We start from the raw sequence: 25,980 nt of genomic DNA, 5'->3' as shown, positions 1-25,980 counted from the left end.
CTTCGAACACTCTCTAAGAACTTAATGTCTTTTTTATACTGTGACACCCAAAATTGCACACAATATTCAAGGTGAGGCCACACCAGTGCAGAGCAGAGTGAGACAATCCCCTCCCTCAACTGGCTAATGATGCTTTGCCTGATGCCCCCCAGGACACAGTTGGCCCTCCTGGCTGCCAAGGCACTGCTGAATCATATTCAACTTGTCATTCAGCAGGACACCCACGTCCATTTTTGCAGTGTTGCTCTCCAGAAGGAGTTCAGGGTACACCCAGAATTTCATCTGCCCTCTGAAATAGCACCTTCCCCCCCCCTTTTTTTTTTTTTCCTGTTGTTGCTGTTAAATATAGCAGCAATGTGTTCCAGCCATGCTGGCTGCTTCATTTTACTTTTTTGCCATTGACTTGAATGACCCATATCTGAGAATGCTGTCTTAGGAACCTAGCAAAATTATTTTAATAAGACTCCCCCTTGACCCTCCTACCCTCCAAAGTCTAAGCAGACCCAGCTCTAATTAAAACTTTACTAAAATGAAGATGTAAAAAAACTTATGATCTGGATTTTGTTTAGTCTAGCTCTTAGGGTTGCATCTGCACTATCATTTCTGGAAGAATTTTGAGTTTTTCACACATGGCTCTCAGCACCACTTAGATGTCCACACAGATGTCCAGCTATGCCCAGTGACTGATGCCCACTTGGATTGTTTGGGTAGCTGTGAACTATGGTGCTAATCCACACAGGAGAAGTATTCTTTGCTTAAGTAACTGACTTTGCTGGTCCGGTTCAAGTGAGAGGCAGTGAAATTAGGTTGTGCTGCTCACATCCCTAGTATAGGAGTTTTTACTGCCTTGCTAGAGTCATAGATTAGCCTCTATCATGTCAGGACAGCTTGCACCTTTTGACTTTCAGCTTTGTATCATTAAAGAGTAATAAATCACTTCTGTGGTTCCCTTAGCATGAAGATTTTAAAGTACTTAATAGTATTAATGAACTTTATTACTCTTTTACATGAGAGGTGGGTAAATAAGAGCATAATAGAGTTAAATTTGCTTTCACAAGGTTATTCAGCACACGAGGAAAGGAACAGAAATCAGGATTTTGATTTCCTGGCCTTACCCTGTTGATAACAGCAATGGTTTGTACGAGTGTTGTAATAACCACTTATGGCAAATGACTGGCATTATAGTAGTACTCTTTCTCTTGTCCATATACGGAGTGAAACAGGAAGCTCTGGAAAATAGATGTAGTATCACTTTATATTAACTCTACCATAACACACCTACAAAAGGTTTTTCAGTTAATCTTAAGGCAATAAAGTTGTTTGCCATTTGTGATGTTTGTCCTTACAATTCAAGAACTATTTTAATGTGAGTTTATTCTGATTATATTGAATAGTAGTATGGAATTGTACTTCTTTGGAGCTAATATTACGCAGATAGCAAGCTAAAATAATTAATAATGGATACGGAGTGTTGTTCACTGTACTGGACATTAAAATTTTCAGATGTTTGAATAAGTTCCATAAAGAAGTAAAACAGTTTAGATTTAACAACTGTGTTAACAGTATGAAAATTGACTGTGATCCTCTATCACCTGCATTCACATGTTCTTGGTACAAAAAATGGAATAACATGTGGTTATATAAAAACAATATCTGCTACCTCACTGTTATTGAATAAAGAGTGAAGAATATTAAAAGTGTGTGGGAGGAATAGAGCATCAAATATTCAGACTACACAGCAGGACTAAAGAGGTGCTGCTTCTTGATGTTCTCATATCTTTACTTTGTCTTCCATTAATGTGATTTGAAGTCTTCAGCTGTGCCTTTAACTTTAGAACTGATAAGTAATTTCAAGACTACAGAGAAGCAGAAGAAAAAAAAAAAAAAGGCAAATTGCCACTTCTTTTCAGAACAGGTATTTTGTCTCTTTCAAGAATCACAACAAAAAAGTTTCTGCCTACTTTGAATTTATGGAAATCCAAATACTAATTGAATTTTGAGGAAAATTAGCTCAGATGACACTACTTAGTAATTTTCTTTGCAAACCAAACTATGTCCCTGCAGTCAAACAAACTGATGCACATGAGGAAAGAACAGTCAGCAGAACTGGGCAAGAGCTGTGGAAAAGGTAATTTTAGCAACCAGTGAGCATGACTGTCAACTCAATGACCACCTATTCAAAATGGATCCCAGACTCAAATGAAGATAATTGCATATGTTGACTCATTAGCATACAAAGCAAGATATAAAACTAGCAAACAGGGGTTTGAGTACTAATTAATAAAAAAAGTTTTTAACCAATGAATGCTGATGCCTTTGTTTGTGAAAATGTGTAAATAATGTAAACTTTTGATGATCAGGGAGTCAGCCTTTTGTGGTTTACCACCTAGCTCCCTACTCTGCACAAGCTAGAATTAAAAATAGAAATACCTTCCCTCAGTGTGTGAATTGATGCTGCTCACCAGATAATGAACCTTCATTCAAGCCAATCTAACCACTGTGAATGATGGAGCCCTGCTTTCCTGAAGATGGTTGAACACCTGTTTGCCCATTGAAAACAGTGACTGAATTTCATGTTTTGCTTTGTTTGTGTGTACAGCTTTTGCTTTACCTACTAAAGTGTCTTTATCTCAACCCACTGATTTCTCCCCCATCGTGCCGTGTGGGGAGTAAGAAAGTGGCTGCGTGGGGCTTAGTTGCCAACTGGGATTAAACCATGACAACAGTTAAGGAGACATTATGTGTCACTGTGCTGATGAGAACAAATAAATATTTGGCAGAAATGAGAATCATTTCAACCTTATCCACAGGTGACTATCTAAGAGAACATTTTGTGTATAAATATTCACTCAATTTAAAAGACTTTTTCCCTTAAGCCAAGCATTTCTCACCCCCAAAAAACAGTGGTCCTACATCCAAGACAAAAGGTTTTGTCTATGAATATAAAAAAGAAGTGCGTGAATTTAAGAAGTTACAAACCAGACCCAAAGTCCACAGAACATAAGCCTAGAAAGCAAGGAGGTAAGTCAGACAATTAAACTTGTCTGAAATGATGAAAATAATCTGTTGTGATTCAGATTTAGTCTCTTCAGAAGGCTTTTTCACTTTTTACAGATTAAGAAATGTGAATGTGTATCATTATATCATGGTATATTTTGCGTAGTGCAGAACAGTAGATCACTTGTTCACAAGTTTTCCATTCACTTAAACATCCTATCTCTTACAAATATATTGCCACTATCCTTTCAAAACAGAAAAAGAAGCTGTAAGACCCTGGGCCCCAAGCTACAAGCTCACCAAAGGGGTTTTACTTCAAAAATATACAAAGTTCCAACAATATCTGTCCTCTGGATTATTAGAAGATCCTTTGGTTTTTTTAACACCTTAAGAGAGAGCACAAACGAGAAAAGCTACACACATTTTCTCAGGAGGTACTTTTGAGGTACTCAGGAGGTAAACTTCAGAAAATAAGGGAATTTGGTAAAATAAATCATTCCACAAAGCACTGACTTCGCACATGCAAACCCATACAACTTAGCAAAATCCAACCCAGCCAGCCTCAACTACTCAAAATATTAAAATAGGAGGAGAATAAGTAAAGAAAACAGAGAAAAAGAGAATGTTATAGTTGTCACCTGGAGTCCTGTGCAAGTCCAGCCTTCACATGCCCAGGTAGCAGGGTTGGAACAACATAGAGAGCACATCTTTGGTTTTATCTGCCCTGACCCCTGCGGCCACCCCTCCCAGGTGGGGCTTCTGGCCCACTGACCATTGTGGGGCTCAGGGGAGGGTTGAGGGGTAGTTGTCCCTCTGTGTCAGCCAGTCAGAGGCTGGGTTAGGGATTCCAGGGGCTGTGGTGTGGAACTTCCATGAAATTTGACCTGTCCCTTCCAATACACACACAGTTCAGTTGGTCTACAACAATAACTAATATACTAATCCAGTTTTTCAGCAGCCAATAAGCATCTTATTCTTTTCCATTGACTCATTTATGAATATTTAGTCAGTCAGATTAAGTAAGATTTTAATCCTAGATTTTATCTGGTTTCTTTTTTCTCCATTAGGTAAAATTGGGCATTATCAGCTTCTTCCACATTCTTTGATGGAATTCAGCCAAAAACACACTTACCATAACTACCATATTCTCAAGATATCTTGGCCTCTGTGCATGTGTGTGTGTGTGCATCTACATGTGTGTGTTAGTATGTTTGTATATTGTGGACACACTGAAGTCAGTTACCGACTTAAGTAGTATTAGAATGTTTTATATATAAATATGTTTTATATATAAATATATATATATAAATATATATATTTATATATAAATATATATAAATATGTTTTATATAAATATGTGTGTACAGATATTTGCACATATATGTGTAAATACATAATATGTATTTACATATGCATATTAAAAAAATTTGTAATCTAACTGAAATTATTTTCATGCCACACCATCTCTCCCCACTGCAGTGGAGGCAAGAGGTGCATACAGGGTAGGCTGTGTCACTAAATAGGTAGTTCTTCATATTTTTAAGGTGATGAGGAATGTGTACCAGAAGTTTTTTAGCACAGACACTCATTGGGTGAATAAGGTAGCATATGAAATGATCACACCTCCCTATCATCACCAGTTTAGTATATAAGTTTGAATAAACATCCACCTGCAATATAATAGGGGCTTATAGGAAGACTACCTTTGGTTTTTCATTTCTTCAGTTTCTTTGCTTCTCCTTCTTGTTCTTCCAGATTCTCTTTCTTACGGAACAGTTGATATTGTGGTTAGCTGCTTTCCTCTTCTGAATGTCATTCTTCACTTACCCATCAATAATGCTCCCCCATTAAGGCTTGCTTCTATTAAAATCTGCTACAAAAAGAATTGCTTCTGTAAATGCACTGATTGTAACCTACCAGGTCTTTCCTCCCCAGTGTGTGTGCCCATGTATTACTTGTTAATCAGGAGAACATTTTATTCAGGGAAATTCATAACTGCGCACCTCAGACATTTTGGGAAAACTTCTGCCTCTTGCAGTCATGACAGGGGGACTTTCTCTAATTTGACAACTACAAACGATAATACTTTTTGTCTGTCACATGTTCTGAGGCCCTTCTTGTTTAGATTAAAGGGGAAAAAAAAGAAATATTAATTAAAATAATGACCCATATTAATTAAAATAGTGACCCATGCATAAACTTGTAAGGACAGTGTTTTTTATGTAAAGATGTTCCAAACCAGGGTCAGATTATCTGAGACTACTTTTTAAATTTATCATGTTTGACAAAGTATCTATGTTATCGAATCCTTCATAGGTTTCTGGAAACTGAGTTGAAGAAAAGCTTTTAAGATCCTGATGAAGATTGACGCAGTCATGGAGACGGCACAGCTGCCACTCTGCCCGTCTGCCCCTCTCTGGGAATCCATAGAAATCCTGGCCTTCATTTAAATCAACAGGAGCTTTGTCTCTCACTTCAATGGAGCCAGAATTTCACCCTGCAATTTGAAATACTCTCTGCAGATGACAGGCAAGTAAAATGATTGCCTCACTGTTCCCACTGCCTCTGTGTCATAAACTGTGCAGAGATTATCATCAGTGAAGTGCAGTACAGATGTTCCCTCCCTCATTCCTTCTAAGTCATCTTTCATCCTTCTCTGTCCTTTTTCCTTATAGTTCTGTTTTTAACTTTTCATTGCATTTCTCTGGCATTCAGTACCAGGAAGAGAAGCCCTTACAAGGACAATTCATCAGTCTCTGGCATTGGATGAGACTATCATTATTGCTTACAAAACTAAGACGGTTTTATAAATCAAGGGACAGTTTGAAATGAGGTAGGTTTATAAATACAAAAAAATGTCTAATAATTATTCTGAAGGTTTGAAATTTATCCCCTCTCAGTAGGGGTGCTCTCATTAACCACTCCACATGACTACACCACTCATGAGTGAAAAGGTCACCTCCTATGTCATGAATATAAATTGCTGGCTCTTTGATGTAGTTTTGATATGTTTCTTATATAAAGGCAGAATGTGAGAGATGACAACATGTGTCTTAAAAGCTGTAATCCTCAGAAGTCAAGAATGTTGGAAATGTCTGACCTGATTTGGGCCCACATTAGGAAGAAGAATGTGCCCTTTTAATAACACTACTTTCTTTTGGAAATTGTTTATCCTTCAACAGGAAGAAAAGCATCTTTAGGTTAAATTAAAAAGTGGATGTGTACAGATATTTATGTACAGCTAAAAGCTGGTCTTGCGCAGCTGAAAAGATGGAGGAACAATTTTATCCAGCCAGAGGCCAGGATTCAGTTCTGACCACAGGTGTGACTTCATTTCCTGGATATTAGTCTGGGATTTTTTAGCTGGTTTCAGTAGTCTATGTACACAGCTGCTATGCTAAAAGGAAGAGAGTTCATATATCTCTACAGCTTTGTACAGAGCATAGATGAACAGCACTGACAGTGTCTGAGGTCTTTATGTTGCTCTAGATTCATACATCAACTATTTGGAGAAAATCCAAGGCTTATTATCTAATTTTTCAGATGTTCAGCATGGAATTCTTTCAATCTGATTAATTTTCTTTCGAGCCCATGTATGCACACACAAGAACTACATCAATGCTCCAATGTGTTTTACTTCCCAACACATATTGTGCATACATACCACAAAGGCCTTACTTTTGTACTTTTTTTTTTCCACCCATAGGTGATTGGTTTACCCTACCTGGATGCCAGTTACCCTCCAAAGCAGCTCTATCACTTCCATCCTGAACTGGGCAGGGGAGAGAAAATACAAAGAAAGGCTCGTGGGTCTAGGTAGGGGCAGGAAGAGATCACTCATCAATTGCTGTCTTAGACAAAACTTGGGGAAAGTAGTTTATTAGCAGTCAAAATCACAGTAGGATAATGAAAAAATGAAAACCAAATCTTAAAATACCTTCACCCCACCCCTTTCTTCTCCCCAATCACAATTTGACTCCTGAATTCTGTATTTATTTTGTCCCCTCCAGAGAGTGACGGGGGTCAGAGGGGGGAAAGGGACGTTTATGCATCCGTAATGTGCTAACCTCTGTTTAGCACATATACAGGAGGTCTGATGCTTCTGGAAAGACAGATTTTATCTCCTGCACTGTGTAGTGTGTATGCACATATTTTGGGCGGTAATTTTGGGAAAAAGCTTTCTCATTGTTATTCCTTCCATAAATTTTGAAATACTTTTATTGCTTAATACCTTTTAAAAGGCAGCATTTTGCCCATGTCAGTAGGCAACAATTACACAAAACACTTGTAATTTTTAGAATTGTTAGTAACGGTTAGTAGTTAAAAACTTTTTATAGAGAATATTGACCGGAAAAAAAATTTAAAAAAACCCAAACAAATAAAAAAAAAAAAGAATATTTCTTCTGAAGAACCTTTTAAAATATAGAATTATTTCCTTAGGGTGAATGAAATAATGATAAGAACTAATAGCTTTATCTGGATGAAAAGAAGGTTTTGTTGCAGTGTGGCTTAATGTAGAGGAGCAGGAAAATTTTGAATGATTGTGAGAGACATTAGTAGCTATTGCCTTTTTACAAACAATACCTGGCAATGTTAACAACTTTCCAGAAGACCAGTAAGTGAAGAAAATATGGATGGAGATTTTTCTCCTACTCCTTGGACAAGTTGCACCCCAAAAATACAAACCTGTAATGTATTCTAATTTATTTGATTGCTACAAAGTCAAATTTCCAAAACGGCAAATAATGTTGAGACCTTAATGTCATATGGGCTGTAGTATAAAATATCTTGTGGATAACTTCAGAAGACATTTGACAAATAAAGCTACATTCAATTCCTAGCACATACAATTTTATGAAAAAATATTATTTCTAATACTAGTAGGAATTTTATACACTGAATTTTTCCTTTAAATTTTCAGAAAAGAAAAAATGAACATTTTTTCAACCAATGTCAAGGCCCAAAGTTATTTTGGAAAAGACTGAGATTGGAGAGCTTTTAAATGATCACAGTGTCTTGGTAAAACCATGTGAAAAAGGGAGAAAAAAAGGACTGTGCGTATAAACACTCTGAGCTGTAGTTATAGAGTTGATTATCCATTGGCTTGTTCTTTTCAAAAAGTATCTGATAGTGAGTCTCATTTAAGATGTTGACAATGACTGAAAGATGAATGAAATGCTTCCTTGGAAGTCGGTGAACTTCCATAGACGAAAGACAAACAAATTAAAAATCTCGAAGAAATACCCCTCTTAAGTAATCCAACAAACAACAAAGTAAGCCTAAAATAAAACTAAGTGAGACCAAAAACCTATGATCCTCGTGTTGCCAAAGAATTGGATATACAGTAAAATTTCTTGTATTTCTTTCAGCACTCTTTCCTGGCATTAGTAAACCTTTCACTTCATGTTGCCAACCAAATGTTAGCTGTTCTCCTGCATAAGAAGGATGATCTTCTTCTTTCCAGAGGAATTTATTTTGGCAATGACACAATAGACAGAAACCATTCTCACAACAAGAAAAAGATCTGCTTTTAGGTAAAATGCCCACTCAACATACTTTACAGAATAGCCCAAATTCAGTTTGAAGAGCTATCCAGATACCAGTTCAATCACCTTGTCAATATTTTTGGAACTCAGTTACTGCACTGCCAAATAGCATCAGTGTCAAAAACAGGACTAATGCTTCCTGAAAAATTCTCCAGAAAACCTGTGACTATTGCAAGGCATGTTGTAGAAAGCAACTAGACATAATGAACAAAAAATCAGCACTCAACAGCCCAACTAGTTGGTGTTGACATATTTTTTCAGAATGATATCTCATTGTTTTGTACCAATTGACTGTATTATTTTAGATATCGCAAACATTCAGGATAGAATGCAGACAAAAATTTTCTAGCAAATACTAGGCAAGAGTTTATGATATAAGAACAAAATGGAGATCACCTGTAATAATATCTCCATAAAAGAGCTTGTATTGTTTTTTTTAGGCAAGCAACAAAAATTACAATTCCACTTTACTGAGTTGGAAGGCACCTCTAAAGGTCAATACCATAGAGGAGGTTGCCCAGAATCATGTCTAGAGAGCTTTTGAGAATCTCCAAGGACAAGTTGGGCACTGTACTCTCACACTGGTATGTATTTCTGCTGATGGCAGGCAGAAGAGCAACCTCCATATTTCTAATGGTCATTCTCCACTTGTAATGTATGCAGGACACAGTCCTGGGCAGCTCACTGCCACACAGTGTTGAAAAGCATTCCCTACAGCTGGTACAGATGCTACCTTCTTGAACCTCAGGGTCCTTTGATGAGAGGCTGATGCCTCACGCACAATCACTTGGCAACCGGAAGAGCAACAATGCAGCACGGTAACTCCTGGTGAGCTCCTACACTCCAATGGAGGGAGGACCATGGCTCAGCTTCTTCTTGGGTTCTTCTCAGGGGAGAAGGACCTGTGCTTTGACACTGGAGATGGTAGAATGGGTGGAAGGGACCTCTAGAAATCACCATGTCTAAGGTCCCTGTTCAAGTATGTTCACATAGACCAGGTTGTCCAAGACCCTGTCCAGATGGCTTTTGAAGGTCTCCAAGGACAGAGTCCACCAGCTCTCTGGGGACAACCTGTTGCTGCACTCCGTCACCCTCCCAGTGAAAGGGTATCTCCTTGGGTTGAGGAAGAACCTGCCATGTTTCAGTTTGCGCCTCCTGTTTTCACTCTGTCACTGAACACCACTGACGAGAGACAGGCTCTGTCATCTCTATACCCTCTTTCAGTTATCCAGACACCTTGATGAGTTTCCTTATGAGTCTTCTCCAGACTCATCAATCTGAGCTCTCTCTGAATTTCCCCTCCTATGGGATATGCTCCATCCCATTCATCATCTTAGTTCAGCTCTTGGCTAGATCCTCTCCAGGGAGCCCCTGGTGGTCTAGTGGTTAAGGGCGTGGCGCTGTCACCGCCGAGGCCCGGGTTCGATTCCCAGTCAGGGACACTCCCCGGGCAGATGGAGCTCGTTAGCAATCAATCTACGTCCTGAGGACCTCGCTGCCACCGTCCAAGCTTGCTTGGCCCTGGCAGATGAACCTTATTATTTTTTATTATTATTATTATTATTATTATATTGGAGAGTCCAGAAGAGGGCATAGTACACCAGTACTCAGTACACTATAGTACACCAGTACACCAGGACTCACCAGTGCAGAGGAACAGTGAAGGATCACATCCCTCAACCTCTTGAGGGGCAATACTCCTCCTTATGCAGCCCATTATACTGCTGGCTTTCTTTACAAGAGCACAGTGTTGGCTCTTCTTCAACTCTCTTCTCCAGATCCCCTTTTCTGCAAGGCTTCTTCCTATCTCTGCACCTCCATCATGTACTGCTGCATGGGGTTGTGCTTTGCCAGATCCAGAACTGTGCACTTCCCTTTGCTAAACTTCAAGAGGTTACTGTTTCCCCATTTCACCAAACTATTATGATTCCTTGTTTTTTTTCTCAATGAAAAGTGGGGGACAAAAGAATTTTGCTTCATGATTTAAGAATATAGATTAACTGATTTGTTTCCCTTGATTAGAATCCTCACTACAGGCTTGAAGAGAAGAGAGAGTGACCTTGAAGCACTGTCCTGCTGACTCTGGAGGTAAACCACATGGTCCTCAGTTACCCACATCTAAACTTAGTGGCCTTTCTTTCTCTTAGCTTGTTTCTCCTAGTCTCTACTTAGCATAATTTCTCTAATATTAAAAGAGATCTTACCACATGTTTATAAGTAAGGGAACTTATATGCACAGCAGTAACTTTTTCTTTTAACACCAATCATCCCTTGTTGTTGGGAATATCTAGCTGCTGCTTAGTTCAAGAGCTGTTTCTGGTGTCTGTTCTTGATCAGAATTCCAGCATCAAAGAGACCTTTCAGGACCACGGCATTACAGACACTAATATGCTCCCAGGAATAAGGGCAGATTTCAATGGATCTCTGCTTCTGTCTCAGAAAAGCAGTTAGCTGAATAAATCCTGATTAACTGTTCTTTCTCACGTGTTTAATGCGACTCATGTTGATGTTTATTCTAATGTTCTTAGAGATAGGCACATAAGTTATGAGAAGAACGTGTTATTTTTTGGTCTGAAGAAGCTTTAAAAAGCCATCTGTGTACCTACAGTATTTGTCAAATACCACGTTCAGTAGTTTATGTAATGTGTATGAATACATAACAATAGAACATTAGGAATTAAGGTTTTTAGGATTTTTAGGATTTGAAATTGTGTACAGTATTGATGTCTACTATCATCTATTTTTCCTTTTTTTTTTTTTTTAAAAACATTTCACCCATATGATACCAACCTTTAATTGCTCTCCAGCCCTTTCTTTCCATGTTTTGGGTTTGATTTTTTTTTCCCCCTCCATAATTTTAATTTTCTTTTGGGCTCTCTTTTTGCCTTTATGCCATTGTCTGACTGCTTCTGACAGATCGTTTTGCAGCACAGAACAGGATTCTTCCTATAGAGTGATCTGAAAGGTTGTTCTTCAGCCATTTGTAAGGCCTAGGACACACAGGTGTTGGCACAGTGAGCTGAACTTACTTAATGAAACTGAAGCTGACCCTCTGCCTTTCACAACATTGGGCCATACTTTCTTATGTGATATGACTTTCAAGTTGAAAGTCATATCACATAAGTTTTGTCATGTTAAGTTGTACAGCCCTGCTCCTCCCTGGAATTTTCTTTTTTTTTTTTTTTTTTTTTCCTTGCCCAGAAGAAACAGTTTCAGTTAAATGAATAAATCTATAGCCTGGGATGCAACACCTGGCAGGCGTTCACAAGCCTGCAGCTTTTTCCACTCTGTTTCATGTGCTGACTTTTTGTGTTGCCTATCTCTGACACTTATTGCACTGAATTTTCTGGCCTTTTGGTAGGTTAAAGAAACACCTACTCAGAGACAAATCCTAATTTGCCCCTCTGCTGTGGTTATCGTAAAGACAGGAGGGTCAGAGGCATTATGACCTACAGTTGAAAGCTGTCTAAAGAGCAGCAAATATTTTGCCATTTCAGTGTTCCCTCATTCATGGAGATGGCCAGTTTCAGGCATAACAAAGGACGTGGTCTCGTGTTACAGAGACTAGGAAGAGCAGGTCCTAGGTGAGCGCAAAGGCTGTTCCTTACCTGCACCATTGCAAGAAACTGGCCAAAAATGTCAAAGGCTTTGGGGAAAAAAACCACTGTTGGAGTATTAACTACTTATCTAAATAAAAAGGAAACAAAGTATAGAGAAGCTTTCTTCTGTTAGTAATAAAAACCATAAAAATATCTATTTTAGAGTGCCTGTGTTTCAATATATTGATGAAACTTTAAGGAGAGAGAGAAGGAAGCCACTGGTAGACGTCTAATAGTAAACTTTATTGATAAATGTGTTTCAGTAAGTTGAAAGAGGCCATTGTTTATTGTGTGTGTGATTAGCCAATCTCCAATCTGAGAGTTCGTTGAGCAAATCTGAACTGCGCAGCAAGTTTATTTAGAAGATGCTTTCCTTTCACGAGCCTGAGCTGACCCCTGCTTTTACCTCATAAAATTATAACAAAGACGGGCCTTTGGCTTCTGTATTTTTTTAAAGGCTTTTGTAACAACTCTGTTCCTCTTTTGCAAGTCCTTAACAGGCATCTGACAAGAAACTCAATGATAAATAGATAATTAAACTCCTATCTGAGTAATTTTTAGCCTAAAGGCTTATTGAGACACTTAGCTGATCTGGCTTTTTCAAGAACTGAAGAGAAGATTAAAAAAAAAGGAGGAGGGGAAAAACCCTCTTGCACATTTTGAATAAAGCATTGAATCATCAGGTGTCATCTCTGCCACTAACATTTAGTAACTGATAATTGCTGTAACTAGAACCATTGAGCCTTGCAAATATTATCCAGTAAATTTTAATTAACACTCTGGGGACAAAAGAATTTCAGAACAAGCTCGTGGGAGACTTTCCCTGAACCAGTGGCAAAGTGTGCTGAGTAATTTTAGAACTACCTGCCTGTCAAAGTGGATCAGTGTCATCTTGCCACTTATGCTGAAGAAAATGCACCTGCTTCTACATGGAAATAAGGTGCATTATCTGCCAATTTGTGCTGCTTATTTTCACTGCTGCCTGGATTTGACAAGTGGAAAATATGAATGCATGGATTATTAATATATAATCTAAGGGGAAAGGAAAAGATGAAAGAGGTCTGTGAGCAAAAAAGAGTAATTCACTTGGTATTACAGGACCCACCAGAAATCTTCTAAATAAACATGCCATGGAATTCTACTAAAAGTCTAGAGAGGCAAATACCCTTGTTTTGTACTTTTAACATCAAAGAAAATCTACTCATCAAGAAAGTTTGGTAGCATAAAATGACACTGCTAACAACAGCACAGGCATTACACTAATGGCCATAAATTTTCTTTAAAGCTCTATAATAAAGGAACAAACATTCAATATTAATATTCTGAGTCCAATATTCTGAATATTCAAGCTGCAATAAATAATAATTTGCTAGATATGCTCAATAAATATGACAATATCTAGCTCTGATTCTGCTTTCACTACTACAAAATAATGCAATAGAAATTAGTGAAATCAGAACTAATCTCAAGGGACCAAATAACATCACTAGAGTGAAATCATTAACTTCAGTTAATATCCATAGGTCTGTGAAGCATAAAATCCATAAAAGTGTTCAGACTCCTTTGGTATTACTCTAATTGCTTACAAAGGATGAACTGAAATATTTCAAAAGTGTTGAGAATCTAATTAATACTATTTTCAATAGGAAGATTCTAAGTCATATTAATTAAATAATTAAGATATATCTATGACCTTAACATTTTTTACTTTGTTCCAATTATTTTTCAAAAATATAGAAAAAAACCCCATAATTTAAACTTAATTTTTCTTTTGCTTTGGAAAAGCCTTTTGTGACGGCTGTATCCAGAACTACAACTTTATAAATAAGGAAAGAAAATTTTTCTTACAGGTTAGAGAGGATACATACAGGTTTCAGAACTACTCATTCCCAGTCTCAAGCATAAGGTAGACATTCCCCCAGATTTTGTGCAGATATCTGCTGTCATCTATCTTGAAGGGTAGTGCCTGGGAGGCACCTCAAGATACATCACACTGAAAATTCTGGAAATAAATGGTATCACAGAACCATGGAATGATTGCAAGGGACCTTAAAGATCCACTAGTTTCAAGCCCCCTGCCATGGGCCCAGATGCCACCCACTAGAACAGGTTTCACAAAACCCCATCTAACCTGACCTTGAACATTGCCAAGGATGGAACATTCACAGGTGCTCTGTGGAATCTGTTTCATGCCTTATAACTCTCACAGAAAATAATTTCTCACAAGTATCCAACGTAAACCTACTCTTTTTCAGTTTAAAGGAATTACCCCTTGTCCTTGTAAATAGTCCCACTCTAGGTTTCTTGTAGCCCTTCTTTAGGTGCTGGAAGATTTCTGTAAAATCTTCCCAGTCTTCTCTTCTTAAGCTGAACAACCTCAACTCTTTCACCTGTCTTAATAGGAGACATCCTAATCATAGGAGACATTCTAATCATCCTCTTGGTCCTCCTCTGAACTCACTGCAACAAGTTCTGTATACTTGTGTTGAGGGCTCTACAACTGAAACAGTACCCCAGGTAGAGTCACATGAAGGCAGATTAGAGGGGCAGAATCATCTCCCTTCAGTTGTCTGTCACACTTCTGAAGCAGACTGTGATTGAATTTTCAGGCTGCAAGCACACACTGCCCAGTCCCATAGAGTTTCTCATCAACTAACACAATACCCTCAGGTGTTCAATCCATTCTTCACCCAGCCTGTGTTTGTACTTGAGATTGCCTTGACCTAAGTGCAGGATCTTCTACTTGAGCTTCTTCAACTCAATGAAGTTCACACATGCCCACCTCTCAAGCCTATCAAGGTCCCTCTGGACAACATCTCATCCCAGTGTCAGTCCCAATATTGACCCCTGAGGAATACTAATCTCCACTTTGACCATGGGCCCTTGATTACAATCCTTGACTGTGACCATCCAGACAATTCCTCATCCACTATATGGTCCATCCATCAAAGGCATGTCTCTTCAATTAAGGGAGAAAGATGTTGTGTGAGACTGTTAAATGCTTTGCACAAGTCCAGGTAAATGTCAGTTGTTCTTCTCTTATCCACCAAAGCTGTAACCCCACCCTAGAAGGCCACTATATTTGTCAAGCACCATTTACCCCTGGTGAAACCATGTTGACTGTCACCTATAACCTCCTTCTTTTACACGTACCTTAGCATAGTTTTCAGGAAGACATGCTCCGTGATCTTGCTGGGTGCAGAGATGAGAAGGTCTGGTCCATAGTTCCACAGATCTTCTTTTTTCTTCCCTTTTTAAATGCAGAAGTTATGCTTCCTCTTTTCCAGTCAGTGGGAACTTCATCAGACTTCCACAACTTCTCAAATATGATGGAAAGTGGCTTGGCCAATTCATCTGCAGGTTCCCTCTTGACCTGAAATGCATCTCATCAGAACCTATGGACTTGTAGCACCTTCAGGGTGCTTAGAAATCTTGAAGCCGATCTGCTTCTACAGCACGCAGTTTTTTATTCTCCAGACCCTGCCTTTGCCTCTTGCAACTTGGGTGGTGTGGCTGGAAATCCTGACGAAGACTGAGGCAAAGAATTCTTGAGTACCTCAGCCTTTTCCATCTCCTGGGAAACCAGGTCTCCTATTTCCAATGGGAGACAACCCACTTTTTCCCTAGTCTTCCACGTACCGTTTACCTACGGAAGCTTTTCTTTTTGCCTTTAATGTCCCTTTGCCTTTGTTACATTATTCTTTAACTTCCTGCAGATAATACATTAATATTAACCAGCCGTGCTGGGCCCCTCTTCTCTCCAGGGCTCTATCCTATAGCACTCTATCAAATAGAACCCCAAAGAAGCAAAAATCTGCTCTCCTGAAGTGCAGGGTAGTGAGCTGGCTGTGTGCTCTTCTTGCTGCCCTAAGGAACTCAAACTCCACCATTTCATGGCCACTGCAGCCAAGGCTGCCCTTGTAACTCCCCCAGACCCTCCTTTTTGGTGAGAAAAAGGTCCAGCATAGCACCTCTCCTCACTGACTTCTCTGTCACTTGAAGCGGGAAATTATCATCAATAGATTCCAGGAACATCCTGGATTGCTTATGTCCTACTGTGTTGTCTTTCCAACAGATATTACAGAATCACAGAATCATCAAGGTTGGAAAAGACCTTCAAGATCTCATCCAACCATCAACTCAGCACCATCCTAAACATAATCAAATAATCACAGATAATCACCTCTACACCATATCCCCAAGTGCCACATTCAGACACCTCTTGAACTTCCAGAGACAGTGACTCCATCACTTTCCTGGGCAACTTGTTCCAGTGCTTAGCAGCTCATTCAGTGAATTTTTATTTTTTTTTATATATATCTAATCTGAACCTCCCCTGACACAGCTTAAAGTCATTCTCTCTCGTCCTTTCACTTGAGACATGACAGAATGAAGTCCCCTCTGAGCCTCATCTTCTCCAGACTAAGCAACCCCAGTTCCTTCAGCTGTTTCTCATAGGACATGTTTTCTAGACCCTGCACCAGCTCCAGTGCCCTTTCTTGGACAAGCTCCAGCATCAAAATGTCCTTTTTGAAGTGAGGGGACTAAAAGTGAGCACAGGATTAGAGGTACAGCCTCATCAGTGCTGAGCATAGCAGGACAATCACTTCCCTGGTCCTGCTGGCCACACTATTCTTGACACAGGACAAGGTTCCATTGTCCCAGATACACTGCTGGCTCATATCTAGCCATCTGTTGACCAGCAGCCCCAAGAAGCTTTCTGCTGAACCACTCTTCCCCCAGCATGTGTACTGCATGGGATTGTTGTGACTCAAGTTCAGGACCTGGCACTTTGTCTTGCTGAACCTCATGTAGCTGTCCTCAGTCCATCAATCCAGTTAGAGAAGATCTCTCTGTAGAGCCTTCCAAAACTTGAGCAGATCAACACTCCCACCTATCTGGGTGTTGTCTGTGCAGTTACTGAGGATAAACTCAACACCCTCATCTAGATTATCAATTAATATATTAGATAGGACTGACCCCAGTACTGAGCCATGGGGAACACCACTAGTGACTGGGTGCCAGTTGAGTATAATTCCATTCACCACCACACTCTGGGCCTGGCCATCCAGCCACTTTTCCACCCAGTGAAGAGTACACTTGTCCAAACTATGTGAAGCCATTTTCTCCAGGAAAATGCTGTGGGAATACTCTACTGAAGTCTAGACAGTCAACATTCACAACCTCTTCAGTCTGCAGAGTGGCAAAGTGATTCTGCAAGGGCACCTTGCTATGGCAAGCATCTATTTTTCTGCATTATTGGTTCCTCTTCCTTCTGGTTTGCTGTTGGAGGAGTCTTTGACTGTGAGCTTTGGGTTCCCTGCAGGTTGTGCTTGGAATCAGCTATCTAATTCTTTCTCAGCTTCTCACTGCCTCCTGCAGCTCAGATGCCTTGTACATGACGTTTCCACCTTGGCATATCTTCTGTAGGCAGCTCTACTGTCTGTCCTTTACTCAGGAGAAAGGTCTAGGCACTTTCCTGCACTACAGCCTCTCCAGCAGCTTCATCTGGGTGGAGGTTTCAGGGGCCATTGGGATAGATGGTGCAGACCTCCAACTGGAACTTCTGCAATAGCAGAAAAATTCTGGTAGAAAAATTTCTAGTAGAAAAATAGGCTATTCCTTATTCATGGTCTTCTTTTACAGACTTTTCACCTGGTCCTTTATAGAGGGAAAAAAAAAAAAAGAAAAAAAAAAGTATTTTGTATGGTTTGGGATGGTAGCAGTCATCATAATTCAGATTACTGATGTAGATCATGATTCCTTCAAACAATTTGATGAAGTTAATATCTTAAATTCATTTAGACCACAGGACTAGACAGCAGTCTTCAAAAAGTACTAAAAGTAAGGAACAAAATTGGAAAAGCTTTATCATATGTTGTTCCAATTCACTTAGTTCAGGAGAAATCCCTGAAGGATGAAGAGTGGCCAGTATAATCCAATTATTACGGAAAGAACCTAGAGCTATATGAGGAAATTACAGACCAGTTATCTTAGCATGAATTGCAGTGAATGTCTTTAAAAACCGTTTCAGGGTATCTAGAGAGATTGCAAAAGCATATTTTAATTAAGGTAAGGGAATTCTCAGGAAAGGTACAACATGCTGAAAAATGCTGCTATTGTAGAGTTTGCATTTTTGCAAGGCTTCATTGTTGTTATACTTTTTTCCACTTTATTTACAGACATTTTTTTATTACTTTCCAGTATGGTACATGATGTGATGTCTTGTTATGCTGAGCTTTCTCTGCAGTCAATGAAATTTTTCTCCTTAAATACAAAAAAAATACAAAATGTGTTAATGATGTCCTAATAGTAGGTGTAGCTCTTAAATTTATTTGCTCTAATTATATAAGTTATGTCTGCTCGTAAAACAGAAATGTAGTGGTGTAGAGTCACTTTTCTAGAAGACCTTACTGTCTATCCTTCAACACTGAGCTTTTTCTTTGCTAACTAATGGTAGGTAGTACTTCCAATGTGGGTGATTAACATTCAGGTAGTTTTCGTATGAATTCAGTGGTACTAGGAAAAATATAGAAGAAGCAAAATGGAGCAAATAGAAGAAGAAAAAGCCAGAGAAAGTACTGTAAAGCTCTTTTGCAAGAACACAGGAAAAGGATCATCCCACAACTGCTACTTTATGTCTAGACAGAGCTTGGATTTAGATGTGTCATTTCCCAATTGTTTTGAAACAAGTTTGTACCCCAGAGCTCTTGAAAGATTACAATAATGACAAAAGTACTTTGTTTTAAGGAATTTATGGGTCTTTGTTACTACTGATATCAATCACTAATTTAATGAACCTTTTCTTCTTCTGGAAAACAACCAACTAGTACTGTTGAACTTTTGAAAAAGTGGCAAAAATACACGATTTCATGGCAGAAAGATTTTTTTTAATAATGGCAACTTCATACTGAAACAGGGTTTCAGTTTTTCTTTGATATTTAGGAGAGTGAAATAATTTCCAGAGTTAATTTTTTCTCTTTTAGGGAGAGGATAGTAGGGAATAAGAACACTTGAATTACATACTGAGATATGTGCATGTTCTGGTTTTGGCAGAATAAACCCCTCTTCCTTGAAAATATTTTTTTACAGCAGTTCTTAGGATCCTTACAGTTTGTGAACTAACTTCAGAGCTTTCCTTTCATTCAGGAATGACAGTCAGGAGATCTCAAGAAGAAACCTGAACAGTTTCTTGAGACGATTTTTATAAGTCTGGTACTAAAGTATGTACTTTCTGTAGAGCAAAGTGGAGAGCAACCAATAGGGCCAAGCACTGGCAGAAAAGAAGAAGAGGAACAGTGAAGGACAAGTCCCTTATCATGGTTCAATGTTTCTTCATGTGAAACCATAACTTGAGTGATCTCTTTCTATGAAACGAGAGCAAGGCCTAAAGAATTAACTGAAATATCTTACTCGGCTGAGAGAAGCCCCTCCTTATATGCTTTACCTAAATTGCTAATGAAAAATTTGTTCTGTTTCATTCCTTGGACCTAATCTTAAGAAAAATGCTAGCAACATTATACAGTGGGTCTGTAGGCCATAAATTGAGGCAAAGTAAGCCAAGATAGACATTTGAATAGGTGAAATAGGCCTGAAGCCAAGGTTCTTTCCAAGCTTGGGGGCAAAGACAATGGAAAGTTAGAGAGGTCAGACTGAGGAAGACTACAGAGACTCCAGCCTCAACGATGAAGAAAGGCGGATGTATCCCCAGAACTGAGGGCCAAGAAAAGCTCCACCCCAATCTCCACCTGAGCTCCGCCCTATACTCCACCTATTATCAATATGTATGATTAGATGCTGCAATCATATGGATATGTATATAAGATGTTGTAATCATAGTAGTTAGACTGTATAAATTACCCTGTTTTGTACTGAAACCTTCGAGCAAGAGCTTTGTGGTGCGAACCATGCTTGCTCCTGACATCGACACAAATAAATACCTTTGCTGCTGAAAAGACCAAAAGCTTCTGGGCATTTATCTCACTGGATTTCTCAGATTCATCTAATCACAGATTCATCTAATCACAAGAATCCTATTGCTGCATGGAACAGGAAACCTTGTATTTAATTCTGGTTAACATCTGACCTCAGAAGTATTGTTGTATTTTTAAAACTATGTTTCTTGTAAAAATGAAGCATTTATTATCCAAATCTTCTTGAGGTACACTGAAACGAGCTGCTCACCATAAAATTCTTATGGTCTGAAGTAACCATACAATTATGGTAAATACATTAATTTCCTTTTTGGTATTTTGAGAATTAATATGGTTTTAGACTCATAGAATCATTTAAGCTGGAAATTATATCTAAGATCGTTAAGTTCAACCCTTAACCTGGCACTGCCATGTTCACAACTAAACCACATGCCCAGGTGCCCAATCCCTGCGCCTTCTCAACACTTCCAGGAATGGTGATTCAACCAGTTTCCTGAGCTGACAATGTCTTTCAAACATATCAACAATAAGTGGTTGTTTAAATTTCACTAATTTGATTTATGTTTTCTTTAATGGTTCAGTTAATTTTTATTTTTTTTTGCCACCAAAACTTCTCTGGATTTTTATGTCTTGGTGTTGACTCCTGGATGCTAAAGTCAGACAAACCAGCATAGTCACAAGGATGACACGAATCTTGCCTGATGGCCCAAAACAATTTACCATCAACAAGGAGTCTTAAAACAGAGGTGATCAGCTGGCTCCGAGTTCCAGCTTCTCACCTTTCCTGGTAGGTCTCATTGACTTTTCTGAGATGGCGACAGCACTGGCTTTTGACTAAGTTCTTTCTAAGGTGATTAATCTGAATATTACCTTTTGGCTCAGTTCTTTCTAAACTGAATAATCTGAAGTACTGGTGTCACTTCATAGACATCCTATTGGGATGTCTGTAGTTCAGAACACACTGGAATAGGATTCGATTCTACTATGTAAGAAAAAAACACCATCATTCAACTATTCCAAATTAAGTAAACTGTTTGGTGGTTGTGGTTAGGCTTGTTACTACTACTGACACTGCAACAGATAAATGTGAATTGCAAACTCAAAGAAATGCAAACAACTTACAGTATATTGATTTCAGAGAGCACATGACTTTAGACACAGAATAAAACTCAGTAAGCCCATGTTTTATTAATGCATAAATAACTGCAAAGACACATGAAAACTGTTCCACTAAGGAAACTCTTATAAACGAGGGCACCTGCCTAGAGAGATAGTTGTTATAAGAGGAGGAAGGTATAACTTCTTTTTGTGTGCTTGGGAACGTATTTTATGTCTGTGTGCACATTCAGGAAAATACGTTTCCAAGCCACTCCTTTTATTTGGGGTATCACGTTTTGCTTAGAAACTGTGTTTTCTAATTTTAGTAATAATGAAAAAATCCTCATTTGAAGTAACTCACAATGTAATGAGGCAATATAAAGAGATGTTAAATGTAAATTAAATGTAAAGATGTTAACCAGACATTTGAGCCATGTCTCCACTGGCCTCCATGGTTGTCTGTGATGTGTCAATTAGTGAACATTAATTACTGTACATATTAAATGCATTAATTTCTTGTCAAATAGATCCCAAAACAAGATGGCAAGTGGAAAAACCAGTGCAACAAATCATAAAATTACATCACTGACATAATATCTATTCTACAGATAACTGGAAAGCTTCTTTCTCTAGTCAATGATAATGAATGCTAGACACAATGTAGAAAAAGCTATCCATGTACCAGTAATTAGAAAGGTCATTCATTTTACTGTAAGCATCTTTTGAAGCTACTTTAAGCACAAAAGCATTTAAAAAGTCCATGAACTTTATATATATAAAAAGACATATAAGAGCTTAGTTTACATCTTCTGTGTTTGAGTACATCCTTATCAAATTCTCTAGGACTTCTCTAAGATCATATTGTTCCCTATTTGGGTATCCCAGGATATTGGGAGTAAAGTTTCTATTTCTTCTATCAAGCTCTGCTTCTGACAGAATCATTTCCTGTGGCACATTTTCTTCTTACATATTTCACAACCTCAGTTAAGAAAAGAAACTTTCTGCAAAGGCTCTCTAGGCTTGATCATCAGGAGAAAGGCTACAAATTAACTTAGTTAGATGTGTAGTTAAATTGTTGTATTTCTGACTAAACAATATTTATTTTTCTATTATTTTCTTGGTTGAAGACTTGGGACAAAAGTGAATAAGCTGTTCTTTAAATAATTGTAATGTGTCTTGATGGATAATACACATCAATTAACTGTCACTTAAAAGTTCAAACATAATTGTTCTCTATCTACCTTCTGTCTTTACCATCAGTCATTGTAGTATGTGATCTTAATGGTTCTTCCTAGGAAATGAGAATAAAATTAATGTTCCTGGAGATTTAGAGACTGGCCCAAGGCTATGCAGGAACTCAGCACTGGTACCGCTACCAGGTATCCTGACGCCCTCTTCATTTAGACAGCTGTATCTGAACAAGCTGATTAAGGAAAACCATGGTAACAATAAGGGTAAGCAACATCTGTAAAAAGATAAAGAGAACATACCATAAGGCAGATATTTAATGTTGTAGCATGAGAAGTGTTCTGCCTTTTGCTCTCGTCCTTACAGATGAAGAGACCCATGTGGAAGAAAATAAGTAGTTAAAAATAATTTCAGCCACTTCCACATCATACTTTGTGAATAACCATTAAGTATCCTGCTATTTGGATACCAATAAAGTTTCAAGAAGTTTGTTTGGTCTATCTGTTTTTCTCATTTGAGTCAAAGAGCATAAGCCCTGGACTGCTTTCAACTTTGCTGATAGAAAGAGTGTTGATCTTCCTTGTATGTAATACCTAAGTATGTAAAGGGAAAATTCTGAAGACTGAGTTGTGCAGCTGACTTGCTTTCACTGCCTTCTATTGTGCTTGTCAAGAGATTCTTCAAGGTGAAGTTGAATGTGCCTTCCATGATTCAGAGACTGGCACTTGGCCATAAGGCTGTAAATAAAATTAGGATACCTAGAGAAACGGCTCACAGCCAACACCAGAGGTTCTTCACCCAGAGGGTGGTTGGGCACTGGAATGGGCTTCTCAGTACCAAGCCTGATGGAGTTCAAGAAATGTTTGGATAATACTCTCAGGAACATATAGAAGGCAGCAAAAGCAAGTCAGCTGCAAAACTCAGTCTTCAGAAGGTGTGACACTTGGTTCTAGTCCTTTGTAGGGCTAAGAGTCAGACCTCATGATCCTTGTGGGTCCCTTCCACCTCAGTATACTCTGTGATTCTGTGAAACTGAGTACAAACTAAATGCACCAAACAATTTGCTGATCATAGAATCATAGAAAATCTCAAGTGGGAAGGGACCCATAGGAATCATAGTCCTGCTCCTTACAGGACTACAGAAAATTAAACACTATGACTAAGAGCATTGTCCAGAAGCAGGTCCGCTATCTCAAAGGGGATAAAGGATCTCAGCTCAGGAGTTAAGAGAGAATACTTCCATCAAGCACAGGCAGCCAAAGATAAACCCACAAGACAGGACTGTGGGGCCTCCTTTTCCAGCCTCACTGGGACAATGATGCAATCAAATACTTATATAAAGTGCCTGTACAATGAGAGAGGCAGTACGGGAATAGACAGGATCTGTGTGCAATCACAGAGCTTTGACCTCATTACAATTACGGAGACATGGTGGGTTAGCTCACATGACTGGAATGTCGTCATGAAGGTCTACATATCTTTGGGAGAGACAGACCAGGAAAGCACGGTGGTGGAGTTGCCCACTGTGTAAGGCAATACGGGGAATGTATGGAGCTCTGTTTTGGGATGGATGATGAGCAAATCCAGAGCTTATGGGTTAGGATAAAAGAGTTGACTAGTAAGGGTGGATTTTTGCTACAGGCCACCTGACTAGGAGGAGGAAGTATATGGGGCATTCTGCAGGCAGCTTGAAGCAGCCTCAAAGTCACAGGCACTGGTTCTCATGCTGGACTTTAACCTGCCTGACATTGTTGGGAGAGGCAACAGAGCAAAGCCCAAACAGACCAGGGGGTTCCTGGAAAGCAATGATGACAACTTCCTGTCATACGTAACGCAGAATCCCACAAGGAATACGGTGCTGCTTGACCTCATACTAACAGGGAAGGCCTTGTTGGAGATGTGAATGCTGGGGGCAGCCGAGGCTGTAGTGACCATGAGATTGTGGAGTTCAGCACCAGGCAAGGAGGAAGCAAGGTAGTAATAAGATTGGAACCATGGAGTTTGGGAGAGCTAGTTTTAACCTCTTCAGGGATCTTCCTGGAAGAATCCCATGGGGAGAGGTCCTGTAAGGAAGAGGAGTTGATATTCCACAATAACCTCCTCCAGGCTCAAGAATGAAGCATCTTGATGAACAAGAAATCAGGCCAAGGAGGCAAGAGACATCTCTCATTATTTAAGTGTAAGCAGAAAACACACAGGAGATGGAAGTGGGGTCAGGCCACTTGGAATGAATACAGAGGTCATCAGAAGAAGTAGAAAAGAGACAAAGGCAGGAAAGGCCCATCTGGAACTAAATATGAACAAGGATGTCAAGGACAGCAAAAAGGGCTTTTTCAAATAGATCATTAGCCAAAGGGAAACAAAGGATAACGTACGCCTGTTACTAAAGGGTGAAGGGATGCAGAGAAGGCAGTTATTGAATGTGTTCTTTGCATCATCTTCACTGACAAGACCATTTCTCAGGAACCTCTGACACAGGAGAAGAGCGTAAAGGAATTTTGGAAGGAAGATTTTCCCTTGGTCATGGAAAACTGGATTAGAGAACAGTAGGAATACTTGACACCAACAAGTCCATGGGCCCGGATAGGATGCATCCACAAGTGCTGAGAGAGCTGGTAGAAATCACAGCTGGGCCACTCAAGACCATCTATGAAAAGTTGTGGAGATGAGGACAGATGCTTGAGGACTGGAAGAAAGCAGATGTAACCCTGGTATTCAAAAAGGGCAAGAAAGGGAACTATTGGCCACTCAGCCTCACCTCAATCCCTGGAAAGGTAACAGAGCACTTCTTTCTGGAAACCGTTTCTACCCCCATGGAAGACAAGGCAATCAGGAGTAGTCAGCATTGGTTCACTAAAGATAAATCATTCTTGACCAACTTGATTGCCTTCTGTGATGGAACAACTACCTTGATGGATGAAGGAAGAGCAGTGGATATGGCAGACCCCAGAGGGTCATAATCAGTGTCACACCATCTAGTTGGAGGCCTGTCACCAGTGGTGTCCCCAAGGTTCAATATTGGGTCCACTGCTGTTTAACTTATTCATCAGTGACTTGGATGAAAAGGACAGATGCCTCCTTAGCAAGTTCTCTTATGACACAAAGCTGGGAGGAGTGGCCGATACCCCAGGGGGCTGTGCAGCCCTTCAGGAGGACCTCAACAGGTTGGAGAGATGGGCAGAGAGCAGTATTATGAAATTCAGCAAAGGCAAGTGCAGAGTCCTTCTCCTGGGAAGGAATAACCCCAGGCATCAGCACAGGCTGGGGCCTGATCTGTGGGAAAGCAGCTCTACGGAAAAGGACTTGGAGGTCCTGGTGGACAAACAAACTGTACGTGAGCCAGCAATGTGCCTTTGTGGCCAAGAAAGCCAATGTTATTCTGGAGTGCATTAGGAAGAGCATTGCCAGCAGGTCACTGGAGGTGATTGTGCCCCTCTATTCAGCCCTGGTGAGGCCACATCTGAAATGCTGTGTCCAGTTCTGGGCTCCTCTAGACAAGAGAGACATGGAACTCCTGCGATGAGTCCAATGGAGGACAGCAAAAGTGGTGAAGGGACTGGAGCACCTCTCACAGTAAAGTCTGAAAGACCTGTTTAGCCTGCAGAACAGATGGCTGAG

This window comes from Myiozetetes cayanensis, unplaced genomic scaffold, assembly GCF_022539395.1.
Source record: "Myiozetetes cayanensis isolate MyiCay16 unplaced genomic scaffold, myiCay2020 scf4, whole genome shotgun sequence".
Taxonomy (NCBI): Eukaryota; Metazoa; Chordata; class Aves; order Passeriformes; family Tyrannidae; genus Myiozetetes; species Myiozetetes cayanensis.
This window is presented reverse-complemented; position numbering follows the sequence as displayed.